Source organism: Ranitomeya imitator, chromosome 7 (genome assembly GCF_032444005.1).
Source record: "Ranitomeya imitator isolate aRanImi1 chromosome 7, aRanImi1.pri, whole genome shotgun sequence".
NCBI lineage: Eukaryota > Metazoa > Chordata > Amphibia > Anura > Dendrobatidae > Ranitomeya > Ranitomeya imitator.
In genome coordinates this window covers 176,898,126-176,918,454 of record NC_091288.1, presented here as the reverse complement: position 1 = coordinate 176,918,454, position 20,329 = coordinate 176,898,126, and the positions used below count along the sequence as shown (strand labels likewise).

The 20,329-nt window shown below is 46.9% G+C and overlaps 1 protein-coding gene across 2 annotated transcripts in view; it reads left to right on the top strand.

The window, feature by feature from the left end:
* Nucleotides 1-20,329, top strand: part of ABCC1 (ATP binding cassette subfamily C member 1 (ABCC1 blood group)) — a 145,878-nt gene that overhangs the window by 85,635 nt on the left and 39,914 nt on the right. The window lies entirely within an intron of this gene.

The window sequence follows — 20,329 nt, the reverse complement described above, 5'->3', positions numbered from 1 at the left end:
AACATATTACCAAGTGTCTTATTTTCATTAGAGAAATCCGCATCGATCTCACCCTGAACTGATCATTGATTCTTAAAAATTAGTCTTCAGTGACTAGCAGTGTTCCCATTATCAAGATAGGAGATGGCAATTGGTGCTCATAAAGCTCTATGGAGAATGGCAGCAGGATGTCTGCGTCTGCCTTTAGTGCTTCCTTCATAGTTTTATCAGCACCAACTGCCATTTCCTATTGAAGTAATGTCTTCACTGAATATAGATTTTACCCGTGAATTGAGAATTTTTAGAATTGAGCACCGCCGCAATCAAATGCAGGTGTCTGCTCTATATGAGAGCTGTCACCCTGCACAAACGCCAATGATCGGTGCTAGTGCCAATCGCTGGCGTTTAACCCCTCTGATGCCGCTGTCAATAGTGACAGCGACATCGAGAGGCATCGTACAGGGAGCGAGCTCCCTCTCTGCTCCCATTGCACAATGTGATTACGATCGCTTTGTTCCGATGGTCTCCATGAAGATCCCTGTCCAAAAGATGGCCTCGGGGTCACCAAGTGCTGATGACCTGTTAGCTGCTGCTCAGCGAGAGACACTGATATTATTCTCTACAATGTAGAAGCATTACAGAGTATTAGATAAGAGCAGGGAAAGTTGATGTACTATCCTGGGATAGAGTAAAAAAAAAAGTTCGTTTTTAAAAATATTACAAAAAAAAATCCCCAAATAAAGAAAAGAAAAGAAAAATATTAATCCAATAAAAACAATTATTTATGTAAAAACTAAAAAATGCACATGTGGTATTAGTGTCCCGAACAACACGACCTATAAAACTGTCCCACCACTAGTTAACCCCTTCTGTGAACGGCAAAAAACGATGCTTTATCATAACGGCCAACAAAAAGTAGAATAAAATGTGATCAAAAAGATGATTATAAATAAAAATTGTACTGCTGAAAACAAGTTGTAGGCATCATAATAAAGTGATGTAAAAATATTTTTTTTCTATAAAAGTTTGTGTAAAAGCACCAAAACATAAAATTATATAAATTGGGTATCGGTGTAATCGGACTGATCTGAAGTATAAAGCTGCCTTATCAATTTTACCACATGCGGAATAACATTAAAAAAAAAACACAATTCCTGAATTGCTGTTTTCTCCTACGCCTCATTGGGGGACACAGGATCATGGGTGTTATGCTGCTGCCACTAGGAGGACACGAAGTAAACACAAAGAATTAACTCCTCCTCTGCAGTATACACCCCTTGACTGGCCAGTAACGACTCGGTTCTTGCTTAGTGTCTGTAGGAGGCACTTGGGTCTGTTCTCAGACCCCAACAATGTTTTTTTATTTTATTTTTATTTCTCTGTAAATTTTTATTTTTTAATTAACGGAGTGAAGGGGGCGATTGATTCCTTTTCAGGGTCCGCTCTCCCCCGAACCATCAACAGGCAAGCACGGCGAGTATACCTCCCCGTACCTCTCCTGCGACGTTTGGGGCACTCCTAATCTACGCTAGGACGACGGTTCCTATATGGACCCGATCTCCCCCCTGTAAGATGGTGAGCACATAGAGTATACCTCTTATGTGCATCTCCCGGGCTCCTCCGCATTTAAGCCCTCACCTGTTGGCGTCATGTAGTCCCTACAGTAGTAGTAAGCCCCCTGTGGCAGGCACATCCGTTAGTCCCCTGCGGCAGGCACATCTGTAAGTCCCCTGAAAAGGCAAGTACACATCAGGACGCTCTCCATCCCCCGGCATAGGGAGGATCGATTGAGCTGGAGGTGGCTCCCTCCTCGGTGAGTACTACCCTTCCTCACGCTGCCGGCGTGGGAAGATGCAGTCTGGGTCCCTGAGAGGTACCGCTGGCTAGATGCCAACGGCGATCGTTAGGCGCGGCGTCGTGGCCGCCGGCGTGCTCGGCCGGCCGGCTCCACTAATTTAGTCCCTGGCTTCTTCAGCCGGACTAGGCTGCAATTCAAAAATTCCGCCCACTGCCGTAGCTCCGCCCACTTCTCAGGTGCTTCTCGCTCTAAACGAGAAGAGCCCTGCAAATCTCAGGCACCATCTTGGGACTCCACTGCTGCAGGGAAATACAGCCGAAAACGCTACTTCCCTCTCTTCCTCCTTGGGGACACCAGCACAGGACCGTGGGTAAGCTGCTCCACTCCATAGGGAAAAACTTAACCCCTTCTCTGCACCCATAGCCCTGCTATCGCAGTTTGGTGGACGAGGAATCTGTATCCACTCAGGAACACGTCGTGTCTTTTTAAAAAGACTACACGCGTTCAAAAGATATTTGCTAATCACCCTGAGTTTCAGGACATTATCCAAAAGCACAGGGAACACCCTGAGAAGCAATTTGTGGCTCAAAAAGCCATGGAGGCTAAATATTCTTTCTCCAAGGACCTGATGGAGTTTTCTCTCTCCTTCTGTGGATCCTGCCATATTGCGATTCGCATCCAAAACAGTCTTATCCCTGTCCGACGGTTCATCAGTCAAAAATCCTTCTGACCGTCAAATTGACTACCTGGCTCGCTCAGTCTTTGAGGCCTCAGGAGCAGCTCTCCTTCCATCCTTTGCCGGTACCTGGGTGGCTAAGGCAATGGTTGCCTGGGCAGAGGTGTTAACCTCTACTGTCCACGACAGTAATCTTCCCCCAGAGGCGGCCAGACTAGCTAACCAGATGGCTCAGGCCGGAGATTTTATAGTTAATTCTTCCATAGATGCGGCTAGTTGCGCAGCGCAAGCGGCTGCAAACGCAATCTCCATCAGGAGGGCCTTATGGCTCCATGATTGGCGAACAGATTCTGCTTCTAAAAAGTCGCTGACTTCTTTACCTTACCAAGCTGGCTGTTTATTTCGGGAGAAACTAGACCAAATCATTTCTGACGCTACCGGAGGGAAGAGTAAATCTCTTCCCCCATTAAAAACCTGCCCAGCCTTTTCGGAATCGGCAGCAGTTTCGATTCCTGTCCTTTCGTAACAACTCCAGTTGGTCCTCCTCCTCCCCTGGTTCAGGGCAGCGGGAAAACAGAAATCCCAGGTCTCATACAGACCAAACCGTTCCTGGAAACCCAGACTGAGACCTTCTGGTCCTAAGGCATCCGCATCCCTTAAACCTTCTACACAATGACTCGTTGACGTATCCGGCGGACATCGACAAAGTGGGCGGACGCATTCTTTCGTTCCGTCAAAATTTGCTCTCGGTCGTTCACGCCGAGTGGGTCAGAGAGCTCGTGTCTTCTGGATACAAAATCGAGTTTTATTCCATTCCCCCCCCCCCCTCTGCTCTTCTTCCAGTCTTCTCCCCCCAAAGCAAGGGCGTCTCATCATCTTCAGGCCATACGGAGCTTCAAAGTGTCATCATTCCGGTCCCTCGAGACCAAAGGTTCAAGGAGTTTTACTCCAACTTATTTGTGGTCCCAAAGAAGGACGGGACCCTACGGCCCATACTGGACCTCAAACTGCTAAACAAGTTATTACGGGTCCAACACTTCAGGATGGACTCGCTCCATTCCGTTGTCGCGTCCCTGGAAAAAGGAGAGTTCCTTGCATCCGTAGACATCAAAGATGCTTATCTACATATTCCAATTTTTCCCTCTCATCAGCGGTTCCTGCGCTTTGCAGTTCGAGAAGAACACTTTTAGTTTGTGGACTTGCCCTTCGGACTTGCCACCGCCCCCAGAGTCTCCACAAAGGTCATGGCGGCTGTCATGGCCATTCTTCACGCTCGGGGAGTGGTAATCCTTCCGTATCTGGACGACCTTTTAATCAAGGGTCCGTCCCATGCTGCCTGCGAGGAGTCTGTAAGTATCACCGTGGATTCTTTCTCGCCTGGGTTGGAAAATCAACTTTGAGAAATCATCTCCCGTGCCGGCTCAGCAAATCTGCTTCCTGGGCATGATTTTGGACTCTTCCCGCGAGTTAGTCATTCTCCCTCCAGAGAAGGTCTTGTCCTTACAACAGGGCGCGCGCAAGCTCTCCCGCTCAGTCCCTCACTTCATTCGCTTTGCGATGCGCATCCTCGGGGAAAATGGTTGCGGCGATGGAAGCAGTTCTGTTTGCACAGTTCCATCTCCATCCCCTGCAACAGGCGCTGCTGTTAGCCTGGGACAGGAGTCCGTTTTCCCTCGACCGTCATTTTCGCCTGTCCCCACAGGTCAGGCAGACCCTCAGGTGGTGGACGCTGCGGTCCTCCCTGTACCAAGGTAAGTCCTTACTCCCAGTGCCCTGGTTAGTGGTGACCTCCGATGCCAGCCTTTTGGGCTGGGGTGCAGTTTTCAACCACCACACAGCACAAGGTCATTGGTCCACAAGAGTCGCGTCTTCCAATCAATATCTTCGAGATTCGGGCGATCACACTTGCTTTACACAACTTTCACCATCTTCTCGCAGGCCATCCCATCAGAATCCAATCTGACAACGCCACAGCCGTGGGGTATATCAACCGGCAAGGGGAACCCGCAGCAGGGCAGCCATGCTCGAAGTCTCCCACATCCTGCGCTGGGCCGAGACCAACCACTCGCTCAACTCTGCGATCCACATGCCGAGTGGATCCTCAGTCGCCAAGGTCTTGCCTCGGGCGAGTGGTCCCTCCATCCGGAAGTCTTCCAGCAGATTTGTCTTCACTGGGGGATGTGGATCTCATGGCCTCGAGGCTCAACAACCAGGGTCCCCAGTTCATTGCTCGATCCTGCGATCCTTGCGCCATCGGGGCAGATGCTCTTGTCGTGTCGTGGCATCGGTTCCAGCTGCCATACATATTTCTGCCTCTTCCTCTGCTCCCGAGAGCCTTCAAGAAGATCAGGGCGGAGAGGAGACCGGTGATCCTCGTCGCGCCGGACTGGCCGCACCGAGCATGGTACGCGGAACTCGTCCAAATGGTCGCCGACGTCCCTTGGCTGCTTCCAGATTGCATGATTCTTCTCACACAGGGCCCAATTTGCCACCAGAACTCCGGGGCCCTGTCTTTGACGGCGTGGCCGTTGAATCTTGCATTTTAGCCCAAGCCGGATTCTCTCCAGGGGTTTCTTCTACATGATTCGCGCTAGGAAACCCGTATCCATGCGCATTTATCATCGCTCCTGGCGCATCATCTTTTCATGGTGCAATGCCCATGGATATTCTCCATGTTTTCCATTCCGCCAATTCTGGAGTTTCTCCAATCAGGTTTAGAGTCAGGCCTTGCCCTAGACTCGCTCAAAGGACAAGTGTCCGCATTGTCTGTTCTATTCCAACGAAAGATCGCTTCCAGACTGCCGGTTAAGACGTTCATCCAAGGAGTCTCCCCAGGTGGTCCCTCCCTATAGAATGCCTTTGGCTTCATGGAATCTTAACTTGGTTCTCGGAGTTCTTCAGGAGGCCCCTTTCGAACCATTGCAGGACATCTGTCTCGCCCTCCTTTCATGGAAGGTGGTCTTTCTCGTGGCGGTTGCGTCGAATCAGGAGAGTTTGAGTAGGCGGCCCTCTCTTGCTGACCCCCTTTTCTGATTTTTCACCCAGACAAGGTAGTCTTGAGAACCTCTCCCTCTTTCCTACCTAAAGTAGTCTCCTCCTTTCATCTAAATGAGGACATTGTCTTGCTGTCATTCTGTCCGGCACCAACCCATCGTGTCGACAAAGCTCTCCATACTCTTGATGTAGTTAGGGCTCTTCGGCGGTACATCTCTCAGACGGCTCCCTTCCGTAAGTCGCACGTCCTGTTCGTTTTTCCGGAGGGACATAGGAAAGGTCTACCCGCCTCAAAGGCCACTCTAGCCAAGTGGATTCGCTCCACTATTCAGGAATCCTCCCGCGTCAGGAACACCTCTGGCCCACAGGGATTAAGGCGCATTTGACTCGGTTTGTCGATGCTTCTTGGGCCATTCGGCACCAGGCTTCAGCACAACAACTTTGTAAAGCTGCGACTTGGTCCAGTCTGTATACTTTCACAAAGCACTATCACGTTCATACCCAGGCTTCGGCAGACGCTGCCCTTGGCAGGCACATTTTGCAGACAGCGGTACCTCAGTAAGCCAGTGGTACATGGGGGTTTTAGCAGTGCAATTGCTCCCCACCCAGGGACTGCTTTTGGATGTCCCATGGTCCTGTGTCCCCCAATGAGGCGTAGGAGAAACGGAGATTTTTGTGTACTCACCGTAAATCTTTTTCTCCGAGTCAATCATTGGGGGACACAGCACCCACCCTGTTAGCCTATTGGCTGGTTGTTGTTGTGGTTTGTTCCTCAGTTTTTGACATAGTTTACTTGTCTTGGTTTTTCTTATACTCCTACTGCTTTACTACCGAACTGGGTCGTTACTGGCTAGTCAAGGGGTGTGTACTGCAGAGGAGGAGTTAATTCTTTGTGTTTACTTAGTGTCCTCCTAGTGGCAAGCAGCATAACACCCATGGTCCTGTGTCCCCCAATGATTGGCTCGGAGAAAAACAGGATTTTTGGTTGCTTACCGTAAAATCTGTTTCTTGAAGCCTCCATTGGGGGACACAGGAACCATGGGTGTATGCTGCTGCCACTAGGAGGCTGACACTATGCAAATAAAAAAGTTAGCTCCTCCTCTGCAGTATACACCCCACCGACTGGCATTATACTCTTCAGTTAGTGAGAAAGCAGTAGGAGATAAGTAGCAAGGTTGAAAACCATAACCACAAACTTGAGAACTGTAAACGTGAGAACAGTCATAGAACAGAAGAATTGGGAGGGAGCTGTGTCCCCCAATGGAGGCTTCAAGAAACAGATTTTACGGTAAGCAACCAAAATTCCTGTTTTCTTTATCGCCTCTCATTGGGGGACACAGGAACCATGGGACGTCCCAAAGCAGTCCCTAGGGCGGGAAAAACAGACTTCCATCAGGTCAGGGGACTCACCACTGCCGCCTGCAAGATCCTTCTGCCTAGGCTGGCGTCCGCCGAAGCGTAGGTATGGACCTTGTAAAATTTGGCGAACGTGTGGATGGAAGACCAAGTTGCCGCTTTGCAAAGCTGTTAGGCGGAAGCCCTGTGGTGCACCGCCCAGGAGGCGCCCACTGCCCGGGTAGAGTGAGCCTTAATCCCAGGAGGGGGCACTCTGTTCTTGACCCGGTAAGCCTCCAAAAATTGCCATTCTGATCCAGCGAGCAATAGTCGCTTTAGAAGTCGGTTGGCCTCTGCGCGTGCCATCAGGAATGACGAAAAAGGAATCCGTCTTCTGGAAAGTGGACGTTCTATCCCAGTAGATCCTCTCTGCCCTGACGAGGTCCAGCCTGTTCAACGATCACTCCAGGGGATGAGCCAGAGCTGGACAAAAGGAAGGTAGAACGATGACCTCGTTGAGGTGGAAAACCACCTTAGGAAGGCAGGAAGGCGGAGGCATGAAGACCGCCTTGTCCTGGTGAATGTCCAAGTACGGAGGTCAGCAGGACAGGGCCGCCAACTCGGAAAAGCGGCAGATAAAGGTGATGGCCACAAGAAAGGCCACCCTCAAAGATAGAACCGACAGGGGAAACTCCTTGAGAGGCTCAAAGGGGGAAACCCTCAGAACGTCCAGAACAAGGTTTAAATCCCATGAAACCACGGGAGCCCTGTACGGAGGGACAGCGTGGGCTACTCCTTGAAGGAAGGTCTTAACCTGTGGCCGAAAAGCTACAGTCTTCTGAAAGAGGATGGAAGACGCAGAGACCTGGCCCTTCCGGGAACTAAGAGCCAGGCCCGAATCCAGTCCTGCCTGAAGGAAGGCCAAAATGGAAGGCAGGGAAAAGGACATAGGTGAAAAGCAGTTGGACTAGCACCAACGAAGGTAAGCCTTCCAGGTACGATAGTAGATCCTGGAAGATGAAAGCTTCCGAGCCTGAATCACGGTGTGAATCACCCGGTCCGAAAGGCCGGACGCTCTTAGAACTGCGGTCTCAACAGCCACGCCGTTAAACTGAGCGACCGAGAATTCGGGTGGCAGATCGGACCCTGAGACAGCAGATCGTGCCTGTTTGGAAGGCGCCAGGGAGCGTCCGCAAGAAGATTGACGAGCTCCGCAAACCAAGCTCTCCTGGACCAATCCGGGGCGATCAGAATGACCGGCACCTTTTCCACTTTGATCTTTTTCAACAGTTTGGGAAGTAATGGAAGGGGTGGGAACAGGTAGGGCAGCACGAACTGTGACCCAGGAATGGCCAGAGCATTGACGCCCACTGCAAGAGGATCACGAGACCTGGAGATGAACTGCAGAATCTTCCTGTTCATTCAAGACGCCGAGAGATCCACGTCCGGAGTCCCCCATCGAAGAAAAATCTTGATGGAAGACCTCCGGATGCAAGGACCATTCCCCTGCCGCGAGGCCCTCGCGGCTGAGGAAGTCGGCGGCCCAATTGTCCACGCCGGGGATATGCCCCGTGGATAACACCGGAGCCGTCGTCTCTGCCCAAAGCAGGATCTCGGATACCTCAGCAAGGGCCAAGGAGCACAGAGTCCCCCCCTTGATGGTTGACATATGCCACAGCGGTGGCGTTGTCAGTCTGGATCCGGATAGGCAGACCCCCTGAGAATCCTTTCCCAGTGGTGGAGGGACAGAAAAAGGTGGCCCGAATCTCGAGGACATTGATCGGCAGAGACGACCCCTGCGCCGACCAACGGCCCTGAACTGTGCGGTGGCGAAAAACCGCACCCCAGCCGAGGAGGCTGGCGTCCGTCGTCACCACTTACCAGGAACTGGAAAGAAGGACCTGCCCTGGGAGATGAGAGGTGACATCAGCCACCAGTTGAGAGACCGTTTGACCCGAGAAGAGTCGGATCGGACGGACCAGGGCGAAGACAGACCTGTCACACTGAGACAGAATGGCATGCTGAAAGGGTCGCGAATGAAATTGGGCGAAGGGAATCGCTTCCAATGATGATACCATCCTCCCCAGAACCTTCATGGCCGATCGGAGGGAGGGAGGCCGAGGACCCTGGAGCAAGCGTATGTCCCGACATAGAGAGGATCTCTTGTCTTTGGGAAGGAAGACTTTGGTCTAACAAATGTCGAAGAGCATGCCCAGAAAAATGATGCGCTGAGAAGGAATAAGGCAGGACTTCTTCCGGTTGACCAGCCACCCGAAACGGCTAGGGTGTCGAGAACGACGGACAGACTTTCGTGAGCCTGAGAAAAGGACAGAGCCTTGATGAGGATGTCGTCGAGGAATGGAAAAAGGACCAGGCCTCTGACTCTGAAGATGGCCAACAGCGCCGCCATGATCTTCGTGAATACCCTTGGAGCGGTTGTGGGACCGAACGGCAGGGCAACGGATTGAAAATGTACCGGGAGCACCGCAAAGCGCAGGAATCGGTGACGTCCAGGAAATATCGGGACATGGAGGTAGGCGTCCTGAATATCTATGGAACACAGAAATTCTTGAGCCTGCATGGGAGCAATTATTGAACGAAGGGATTCCATCCCGAAGTGTCTCAGACGAACTCTCCTGTTCAGTAATCTGAGGTCCAGAATGGGGCGAACCTTGCCGTCTTTTTTTTTTTTTTTTTTGGTACCACAAAAAGGTTCGAGTAGAAACCTGTGAACCGTTCTTTTCCTGGGACGGGAACGATTTCCCCGGCTTTGAGAAGAGAAGCGATGGCTGCGAGGAAACCCGGAACTAGAGCGGGATCTCTGGGAGGTCGGGATTCGAAGAAACGATCCCGGGGTCGTGAAAACGAACTCTATCTTGTATCCCGAGGATACAACTTCCCTGACCCATGCATCCTCTACTGCGGAGGTGCAGACGTCCCTGAAAAAGAGAAGACGGCCACCCAACCTGGGAGGTGGGTTGGAGTCTTGTCAGAGTCATGCTGAGGTGGATCTTCCAGTCCTGGCCTGGAGGATCTACCCGGGGAGTAGCGAGGACGCCAGGACGGAGTGGGCCTAAAGGGCACCGCTTTCTTCTCTTGACGTGCCTGTGGACTCTGGTGCTGCTGAGAAAAGGAGGTTGGTGCCGTGAGGCGATGAAAAAGGCCGAAAAGACCAAAACTGCCGTCTAGGAGGAGGGCGACGAGGATTAGCCTGGGGGAGAGGGGACTTGTACCCCCGGTGGCGTCCTTAATGATTTGGTCCAGCTTGGAACCAAAGAGACGTGAGCCCTGAAAGGAGAGACTGGTGCGGGACTTTTTGGAACATAAGTCTGCCCCCCAGGCCTTGAGCCAAAACGGTCCGGCGGATGGTAACGGCATTGCTGGACGCCTGAGCCGCACAAGACGCGGCATCCAGAGAGACGGAGACCAGGTATTCACTCGCGTGGGAAATCTGGATGGCAAACTCCGCCAGTTGCTCAGGAGGCGCTCTGTCCAGGATATCTCGACGGAGCTCTTTGGCCCATTTGGAAAGGGATTTCGAAACCCAGGTGGAAGCAAAAACTGGGCATTTAAAGCGGCTGCAGCTGCCTCAAAGGCTGACTTCGCAAAGGACTCTATAACTATCGTTAAAGTCCTTCAGGGCTGCTCCGCCGGACAGTGGAAGCACCGTGTTGGTGGAGAGCCTGGAAACGGGGATCCACCGAGGGGGAGACCGTCCAATTGGCAGTAAGTTCTGGAGAAAAACTTAGGTGGTATAGCCCGTCTAAACGAAACCGCCTGATCTGCGGGTTCCGTAGAGGGATCCAGAATGCCACAGGTTTGGTTTATAGCTCCAATGAGATTCTGGACCATATCCCTCATGGTGGCGATTTGGTTAGAATCCAGCTCCGAAATGTCCTCCGAGGGCTCATCAGATAACGCCTCGCCTGATTCAGGGGAGAAGGATCGGGAGGACGCCGACCGCAGAGGAGGACCGTGTGGCGAGATGGAGCGAGAAGAGGACTCAGACCGATGTTCCTGTCTGGACCTTTTGCGGCTTATCAAGGAGGGCTCGGGCGGAGGCTCCTGCAACCCGCTGGCCACTGTGGGGGCTGCGGAGGTAATCGGTCCAGCACGGATAACAGAAATTTTGAGACACCCGCATTAGATCGGCCACCGATTGAGACAGAGAGAAAACCCAGCCTGGGATGGGGGTATCACTCTCGGGCGGACCGGCCGGAGGATCCTGGGCGGTGGGAACAATCGGGTTGCTGCAGGCCTGACAGAGCGGAGAGGCAGAAGAGGATGAAGTAGGAGGAAGAGAGCGGCCCCCCTTTAGAGTTAGCCATTTTAGAGAGGTCCGTGAAGAAAATGCAAGAGGGTTAGGGGACAGAGAGGAGTGTCAGTCTGCAATTGCAGAACTACTCACGGCAGACGGATTGCGGAGTGAAGCTGACCAGCTTGATGCATGGACCTCTGGCGAGAAGTGGACCCTTAGGCAGGAGGGTGGAATGGCCTCCTGGCGCAATTTTGCCGATCTGCGGCTGTCTTGTATCCTGTGTGGAGGAGAGGGCTCGTGGCTAGGGAGTCCCAAGATGGCGCTGGTGGGCAGGGAAAAGAGGCGGTGCCTCAGTGCAATTGTCGGGCGGGAGAAAAGCCCGCCCGATGAAAGAGGGAAGGGGGCGGAGCCCGCCACCGGAAGTAGGCCCGGGCAGAAGCCGGGGCCTAAATTAGGAATAGGAGACCGGCGGAGAAGGGCCGCGGCGTAGGCACAGTGCGCCGCATGGAGGATGCGATGCGGCAGGTGAGCGACCGTTAACAGCGGCCGCATGCCCAAGCAGTGTGGCGACCTGGCAGGCCGCCATGCTGAGGGAGAAGGAACGGCCGCTTACCGTGGCCGGATCGCTGTAGGAGCAGGGAGAACGCCGGGGGCCAAAGCGATGTGGCGGCTGGCAAAGCCGCCGCGCTCAGAGGAAAGGAACGGACGCTTACAGCGCCGGAGCAGGGAAGCCGCAGGGGCCCGAAGCGGTGTGGCACGGCCGCGCTTTTAAGGAGGCCGCTGAGAGCACAGCGCAGTGACAGATAATAAGCGGCGCGGTAGACCGAAAAGGCAGCCGCGCCGGAACTAGGAGAGAGGGTGGCCGCAGCCGAATAGGCGCGGCGGCTGGGAACAAATGTGACCCACATAATGAACCCCTTAACAGGCACCCCCTTTTTGAGGATACAGGGCCGCAGAAAAAAATAATAAATAAAAAATACTCACCTTAGACATCCCACGCCGGTACTAACCTGGAAAAAATGAGACGTCCAGGGAGCTGATGGACGTCCTCGTCTCCGCAACCGACAGGCTCTGGTGGGCGAGTGGGTGGGGGACGGAGCCAGGACCGGACTTCTAAGCACGCTTGTGTGCTAGGATCTTGGTCCTGGTGAGGGATCTATGAGGATACGGGGTGGCAGTACACGCCGTACTCATAGTCCGCATTGTGGGAGTACAGGTGTGACTGCTCGCCCTGTATCCCTCCGGAAAAACCTGAAAAGAAACGACGCACATTGAGGTAGATAAGGGTCTAATGAAAGACCCGTGTCCACCTCCTACTGACACTAAGCTAAACTGAAGAGTATAATGCCAGTCTGTGGGGTGTATACTGCAGAGGAGGAGCTAACTTTTTTATTTGCATAGTGTCAGCCTCCTAGTGGCAGCAGCATACACCCATGGTTCCTGTGTCCCCCAATGAGAGGCGATAAAGAAAAGATTTTACAGTGAGTACACAAAAATCTTTTTTTTATTCTGCCTCCTAAAAATCACAGTAGAAAGCGATAAAAGAAAGTCATGTGCCCGAAAATGGTACCAATGAAAACGTCAACTCATCTCACTAAAAACAAGAGTTCACATTATTTTGTGGGCCAAAGTATGGAAAAATTATAGCTCTCAAAATATGGTGGTGCAAAAACTAGTTTTCATAATTAAAAAAAATTTTTTTAGTGTGTGACAGCAGCCAAACATAAAAAAACCCGATATAAATCTGACATTGCTGTAATCGCACCGACCCAAAGAATAAGGTAGTTGAGCGTCTACACCAGGGTTTCTCTGTAAATCTCTGAAATGCGTGATTCAGATGGAACCCCTGTTGGAAGATTTCCTATAATGAGGCAAATGGAGGCACTGTGGAAGCCATACGACCTGTCATCTGATGGTGTTTGCCTGTTTAGGCGAAAATAAAATTGTCGTCAGCCACAGTCTTGTGCAACTCTGAAAAGGACACCGCTGAATAGAGACCAGATTGAGTCCAGAGTAACTCTGCTGCCTCATTATAGTGAATGGATGCCTTCGGATTTCATCTCACGTCAGTCATAGATATAGATGGAAACCTCGAGGTAAGTGCTCAGTGTAAAGCGCAGGATAAATGTGATCCCAAATGCTATGTAACATGTTCCCAATAAAAGCTTCAAATCAATCCACAAAATCCAGGTTTCAAATAGCGCTTTGTCCCTCCAGAGTCTCACCATATGGCTAAGCAGTGCTGTGCAGCCACATTTGGAGTATTTGCATGTTCAGCATAAATTATGGGACAAATGTTGGTGCCATTTATAACGATTTCCCCTTGTGAAAATAGAAAATCTGGGACTAAAACATAATTTTGGTGTATAAACATGTAATCCTATTTTGTTCACTGCCCAGTGGTATAAAATTCTGTGACCCACCTGTGGTGCCAATATGATCACTGCATCCCTAAATGAATTCATTGAAAGGCGTAGTTTGTAAAATGGGGTCACTCACAGGATGTTCTGCTGTTCTTGCACCTCAGGGGCTCTCCCAGTGGATAATGACACCCGCAAACCATAACAGTAAAATCTACATTATAATATGGCGCTTCTTACCTTTCCCACACTGTGCCTGAAAAGTAGTTTTCAACCACATTTGGGGGGTACCTGTGTACTCGGGGGGGATGGGGGGGGGGAAACGTGTGTGTGTGTGTATATATATGTATATATATATATATATATATATATATATATATATATATATATATATATATATATATATATATATATATATATATATATATATATATATATATATATATACACACATACACACATATATATGTATATATATATGTATATAAAAGAAGGCAGCACTCCAAATCCTTGTCAGGGTGAAGACAGTGAGGTTTATTCAGCCCACATCTCTGTGCGACGTTTCGGCTCACACTGAGCCTTTTTCAAGCAGTGAGTGGTACCAATAGCAGTGTTTTTATAGACATAATCTACAACCATTTACATAATTATTCAGTAAAACTTATGTACTTCATACATAAAAATTCAAATGTGTATATAAATATATTCTTCGTGCTATCATTAAAGTGCATAGTGCTAGTGTACAATACTATTATATATCCTCACACAGATTTTTGTCTCTCTTATTCTATACCTCTTTCTATTCATTATTTCATGTACTCATCATATGTTATTAATATTTCATATCTATAAGGTTACCTTCCCCTGCCGCCCACAGTGCACACCACATGGAGGACACAAGACGCCATTATCGGCGTTCCTTTCTCCTTACTGCGCATGTCCTAGCGTCACAGCACTCAGTCATAGCCTGTTAGCCAATACAAAGTCCCCTATAGTGACCTTCCACTTGCGCATGCGCACTCGGCTCCCATCCGTGCCGCAGCGCCATCTTGGTTGTGGTTTACTTCTATAAATTATTTATAATTTGTAAAAAACCTGCTTTTATCCAGCGGTACATATATTTACATTTACCTCCTACTATGCTTCACTATGTTCTGGGCTCATAGGCATTATGTGGCTTAATGGGTTTGCACTCTGGTAACGCGGACATAACCTTCTTCAGGCTACCCCCGCCCACCAATGTCCCTTCAGCTAGATTCCCGGCCTGTTACAGCCAGAAATCATCGCCAAACGATACATCTAGGTGCTATTAAATTGCCAAATGTCCATGTATATTTTGTAGGTCATCAGACTCAACTCTTTTTTATATTGCATTTCTTTTATTAAGGCTTTGTACTGGCCGACAGCAATGACAAAATTATAGAAAATATAATAGTAATATTTTTGATAGTAATAATTTTGCGCAGAAAAATTCAATCTCAGCCTCCATGTGGTTATGCTCCATATATCGACAGGTTATGTTGTAACTCTTGATAGATGTGAGGATATATCTAGAAGAAAATAAAATCACATTTAAAATTGGAATAAAGTTATCATAACCCTATCCAAATATATAACTAGAAGTCCATATACATCTAACCCCCTAGGCATACTAATAACGGGGCTAATACATATTTGGTTGGATTTTAAATTCCACATTGAGTCCTTTTGGTTTTAACGTATTCAATTCATAGATCCATTTCAGTTCTTGTTTTTTTAGAAGGGAGACTCTGTCCCCTCCTCTTCTCTGAATGGGGATTTTGTCTATTATTCGGAATTTTAAGTCCTTTTCTTTATGTCCTAATTCCGTGAAATGTTTAGAGACCGGCAGGTCAAGTCGTTTTTTTCTAATTGAATGTCGGTGATTATTGATACGCACTTTTAGCTCGCACGTCGTCTCCCCTACGTACCACAATTTACATGGACATTCTAGCAAATATACTACATGATCGGAGTTACATGTTAAAAATTGCTTGATTGTGTACATTTTATTTGAATCTGGGTGTTTAAATACAGAGCCTTTCAACATGTGGGCACAATTCACACATGACAAACATGGGAAGCAACCTTTCTTACTTGTCCCAGTGATTGTTGTTTGACAACTATTTTTTAAAGAACCAATGTCTGACTTGACCACATGGTCTTTAATACTTTTGCCTCTGCGATATGAAAACAATGGGGGCTCCCTAAATTCTTTTATACTTGGTAGACAATTTCCCAGCATTCCCCAATGTTTTCTAATTATTTCTGCTATTCTACCACTTTCTTCCGTGTACTTCATTACACATGGTATTCTACTTAGAGTTTTTTTTGTTTTTTGTTCACTTCCCAATAATAATACTTTTCTATCCTTTTTCCGGACCATATCTTTTGCTCTGTTCATTATTTCTCGTGGGTAACCCCTCTTCATAAATTTCTTTACCAGGGTATCCATAACTCCATCTACATCCTCATCTTTTTTGACAATCCTACGCACCCTTAGTAGTTGGCTTAACGGGATTGATCTGACCATACTACGAGGGTGCTGGCTGTCATATGTTAATAGATTATTTCTATCTGTTTCTTTTACAAACAAAGTGGTTACTAGTTCTCCATCAGTCTGTCTAACCAAGACATCCAGGAACTGTAAATCTTTCTGAGAGGAGATTAATGTGAATTTAATGGTCTCATCGATTATGTTCAAATATTGATGGAAGTCCTCAAGTTCTTTTTCTGTGCCACTCCATAGGAGGAAGACATCGTCTATGTATCTCCACCACACCAGCACATGCCGGAAGTGGTGGGACACATAGACGAGGTCCTCCTCCAAGACACTCATGACCAAGTTTGCGTACGCGGGGGCCATATTGGCCCCCATCGCTGTACCGCGTTTTTGTGTATAGTATGTATCTCCAAACAGGAAATAGCTCCGATTCAAAATTATTTCCAATAGTTTTCTTATGAATACTTTGCCTGCGTTTGATATTTCAATACTATCCAACTTTTTCTCAACAGCTTTTATCCCAGAGGTATGCTCGATTGAGGTGTAGAGTGAGGTGACATCAAATGATGCCATAATCACCTCCCCCCTCAACTCAACCGACTCCAATTTATTTAAAAAGTCAGTAGTATCTTTGATATATGAACTTGCTTTTTTGGCAATGGGGTTGAGAATCCTATCCAGAAATGTGCCTATCCGACTAAAAACTGAATCCACCCCTGACACTATTGGTCGCCCAGGTGGGTCGACCAAGGATTTATGAATCTTTGGGGTTATGTATAACACTGGAGTCCTGGGGAATTCCAGATATAGATAGTCCATCAATTCCTGATCAATTGTTTTGTTTTCCCAAGCATCAGGCAACTTTTTAACTCCTCCATTATGTTAAATTTAGGATCACTTTCTAATTTCTGATATACATTTTCATCCATAAGTTGTCTATTGATTTCTGTAATATACTTGGACCTGTCCATGATGACGACAGCACCCCCCTTATCCGCGGGTTTAATTATGATGTCGTCATCATGGACAAGCTCCTGTAATGCCTCATATTCCTCTTTTTCGTTACATTCGGTCGTTTAAATTTGTCAGAAACACCATCTCTAATTTCCTCAATTTCCCTTTTTACTATTTTTTCAAAGGCATCTATAATGGTAGAATTTACAGGCGGCACAAAATCACCACTTTTTCTCAGCCCCAGATTTTTAGAGCTAAACTCGCTATTTCCTATTGTACTTATCACATTCTTATCTTGGAACCATTCTCTGAGTTTGATTGTCCTAAAGAACCTCTCCATATCAATACGTAAATCAAACCACTTTGTATGTGAACAAGGGGAAAACGATAGTCCTCTACTAAGGATGGAGACCTGCGGAGGGGTTAATACCTTATCTGATATATTGATCACAAGTTCTAATCCTTCTTCCTGGACGTTGCTTGTCGCTGCGGCTGTGACCTGTTCTTCTCTGGTTTTCTTTTGGTACCGGCGGTGGCGTTTACCTCCTCTCCTCTTGCGCTTGATTGTCCTTCCATAGTACTGTCCTGGTCTATAGGGAATAATGTTATTATTGATCATAGGTATATTATCACCCCTTTCATATTTGTCCACACAACCACCTTTCTTTTTCCAAGTAGGTTTACTATTCTCCTTCTGCCATGTGTATATCTGTCCACTTTCATAATCCTCCAGATCTCTATTCCACTTTCTCCTTTTGATTTCTTCCAAACCATTACGCAACTTAACACTCTCCTTCTCCACTTTATCTTTAAATACATTCCACTCCTCCACTGTTACCAATGCCTTTATCTTGCACTCAGATTCTCCAATATTCAATTGTAATTTCTTGGTCTCTACTTGCAAAATGTCTATATTTAATAGAATAGTGTCCAATGCATATTTATTAGAGATCATCATAAAACGGGAGCAATATACCGCATTACCTTGGAAAAGATTAGGACGTATATTTGATCTCAATCCCCTAGGGATTTTACCTTCCTTATAATACTGCCCCAGAGTCATCATATGTAGTTGTAGATTCGTTAATCGTTTCACATCACTTTCATACTTGCGTTTCAACTCCAATGTGGTAGGTGTTCTCAAAAATATAGCTTCTCCATTAATGCTCCCAAGTATCCGTTCCTCCTCCTCAGGTGTATAATTAAATACTCCTAGTTCCATGGTGCTTTTGTCCATGGAACACAAAAAATGGCTTGCAAAGCAAAAAATTATGTTGTAGATTATGCAAAAATTACCAACGTAATTGTTCATATTTGTGCATACATTTCCAGACAAAAATAGAAAATAGAATTGGAGCAGCACAATTGCTCACCAGCGGGTGCCAGGCCTCCTGAGTAGAGTAGTCCAATCCTCTACCCAAAAATATACAAAAAGAAGAAAAAGAAGGCAGCACTCCAAATCCTTGTCAGGGTGAAGACAGTGAGGTTTATTCAGCCCACATCTCTGTGCGACGTTTCGGCTCACACTGAGCCTTTTTCAAGCAGTGAGTGGTACCAATAGCAGTGTTTTTATAGACATAATCTACAACCATTTACATAATTATTCAGTAAAACTTATTACTTCATACATAAAAATGTGTATATAAATATATTCTTCGTGCCATCATTAAAGTGCATAGTGCTAGTGTACAATACTATTATATATCCTCACACAGATTTTTGTCTCTTATTCTATACCTCTTTCTATTCATTATTTCATGTACTCATCATATGTTATTAATATTTCATATCTATAAGGTTACCTTCCCCTGCCGCCCACAGTGCACACCACATGGAGGACACAAGACGCCATGGGGGACTTCCATCAATATTTGAACATAATCGATGAGACCATTAAATTCACATTAATCTCCTCTCAGAAAGATTTACAGTTCCTGGATGTCTTGGTTAGACAGACTGATGGAGAACTAGTAACCACTTTGTTTGTAAAAGAAACAGATAGAAATAATCTATTAACATATGACAGCCAGCACCCTCGTAGTATGGTCAGATCAATCCCGTTAAGCCAACTACTAAGGGTGCGTAGGATTGTCAAAAAAGATGAGGATGTAGATGGAGTTATGGATACCCTGGTAAAGAAATTTATGAAGAGGGGTTACCCACGAGAAATAATGAACAGAGCAAAAGATATGGTCCGGAAAAAGGATAGAAAAGTATTATTATTGGGAAGTGAACAAAAAACAAAAAAAACTCTAAGTAGAATACCATGTGTAATGAAGTACACGGAAGAAAGTGGTAGAATAGCAGAAATAATTAGAAAACATTGGGGAATGCTGGGAAATTGTCTACCAAGTATAAAAGAATTTAGGGAGCCCCCATTGTTTTCATATCGCAGAGGCAAAAGTATTAAAGACCATGTGGTCAAGTCAGACATTGGTTCTTTAAAAAATAGTTGTCAAACAACAATCACTGGGACAAGTAAGAAAGGTTGCTTCCCATGTTTGTCATGTGTGAATTGTGCCCACATGTTGAAAGGCTCTGTATTTAAACACCCAGATTCAAATAAAATGTACACAATCAAGCAATTTTTAACATGTAACTCCGATCATGTAGTATATTTGCTAGAATGTCCATGTAAATTGTGGTACGTAGGGGAGACGACGTGCGAGCTAAAAGTGCGTATCAATAATCACCGACATTCAATTAGAAAAAAACGACTTGACCTGCCGGTCTCTAAACATTTCACGGAATTAGGACATAAAGAAAAGGACTTAAAATTCCGAATAATAGACAAAATCCCCATTCAGAGAAGAGGAGGGGACAGAGTCTCCCTTCTAAAAAAACAAGAACTGAAATGGATCTATGAATTGAATACGTTAAAACCAAAAGGACTCAATGTGGAATTTAAAATCCAACCAAATATGTATTAGCCCCGTTATTAGTATGCCTAGGGGGTTAGATGTATATGGACTTCTAGTTATATATTTGGATAGGGTTATGATAACTTTATTCCAATTTTAAATGTGATTTTATTTTCTTCTAGATATATCCTCACATCTATCAAGAGTTACAACATAACCTGTCGATATATGGAGCATAACCACATGGAGGCTGAGATTGAATTTTTCTGCGCAAAATTATTACTATCAAAAATATTACTATTATATTTTCTATAATTTTGTCATTGCTGTCGGTCAGTACAAAGCCTTAATAAAAGAAATGCAATATAAAAAAGAGTTGAGTCTGATGACCTACAAAATATACATGGACATTTGGCAATTTAATAGCACCTAGATGTATCGTTTGGCGATGATTTCTGGCTGTAACAGGCCGGGAATCTAGCTGAAGGGACATTGGTGGGCGGGGGTAGCCTGAAGAAGGTTATGTCCGCGTTACCAGAGTGCAAACCCATTAAGCCACATAATGCCTATGAGCCCAGAACATAGTGAAGCAT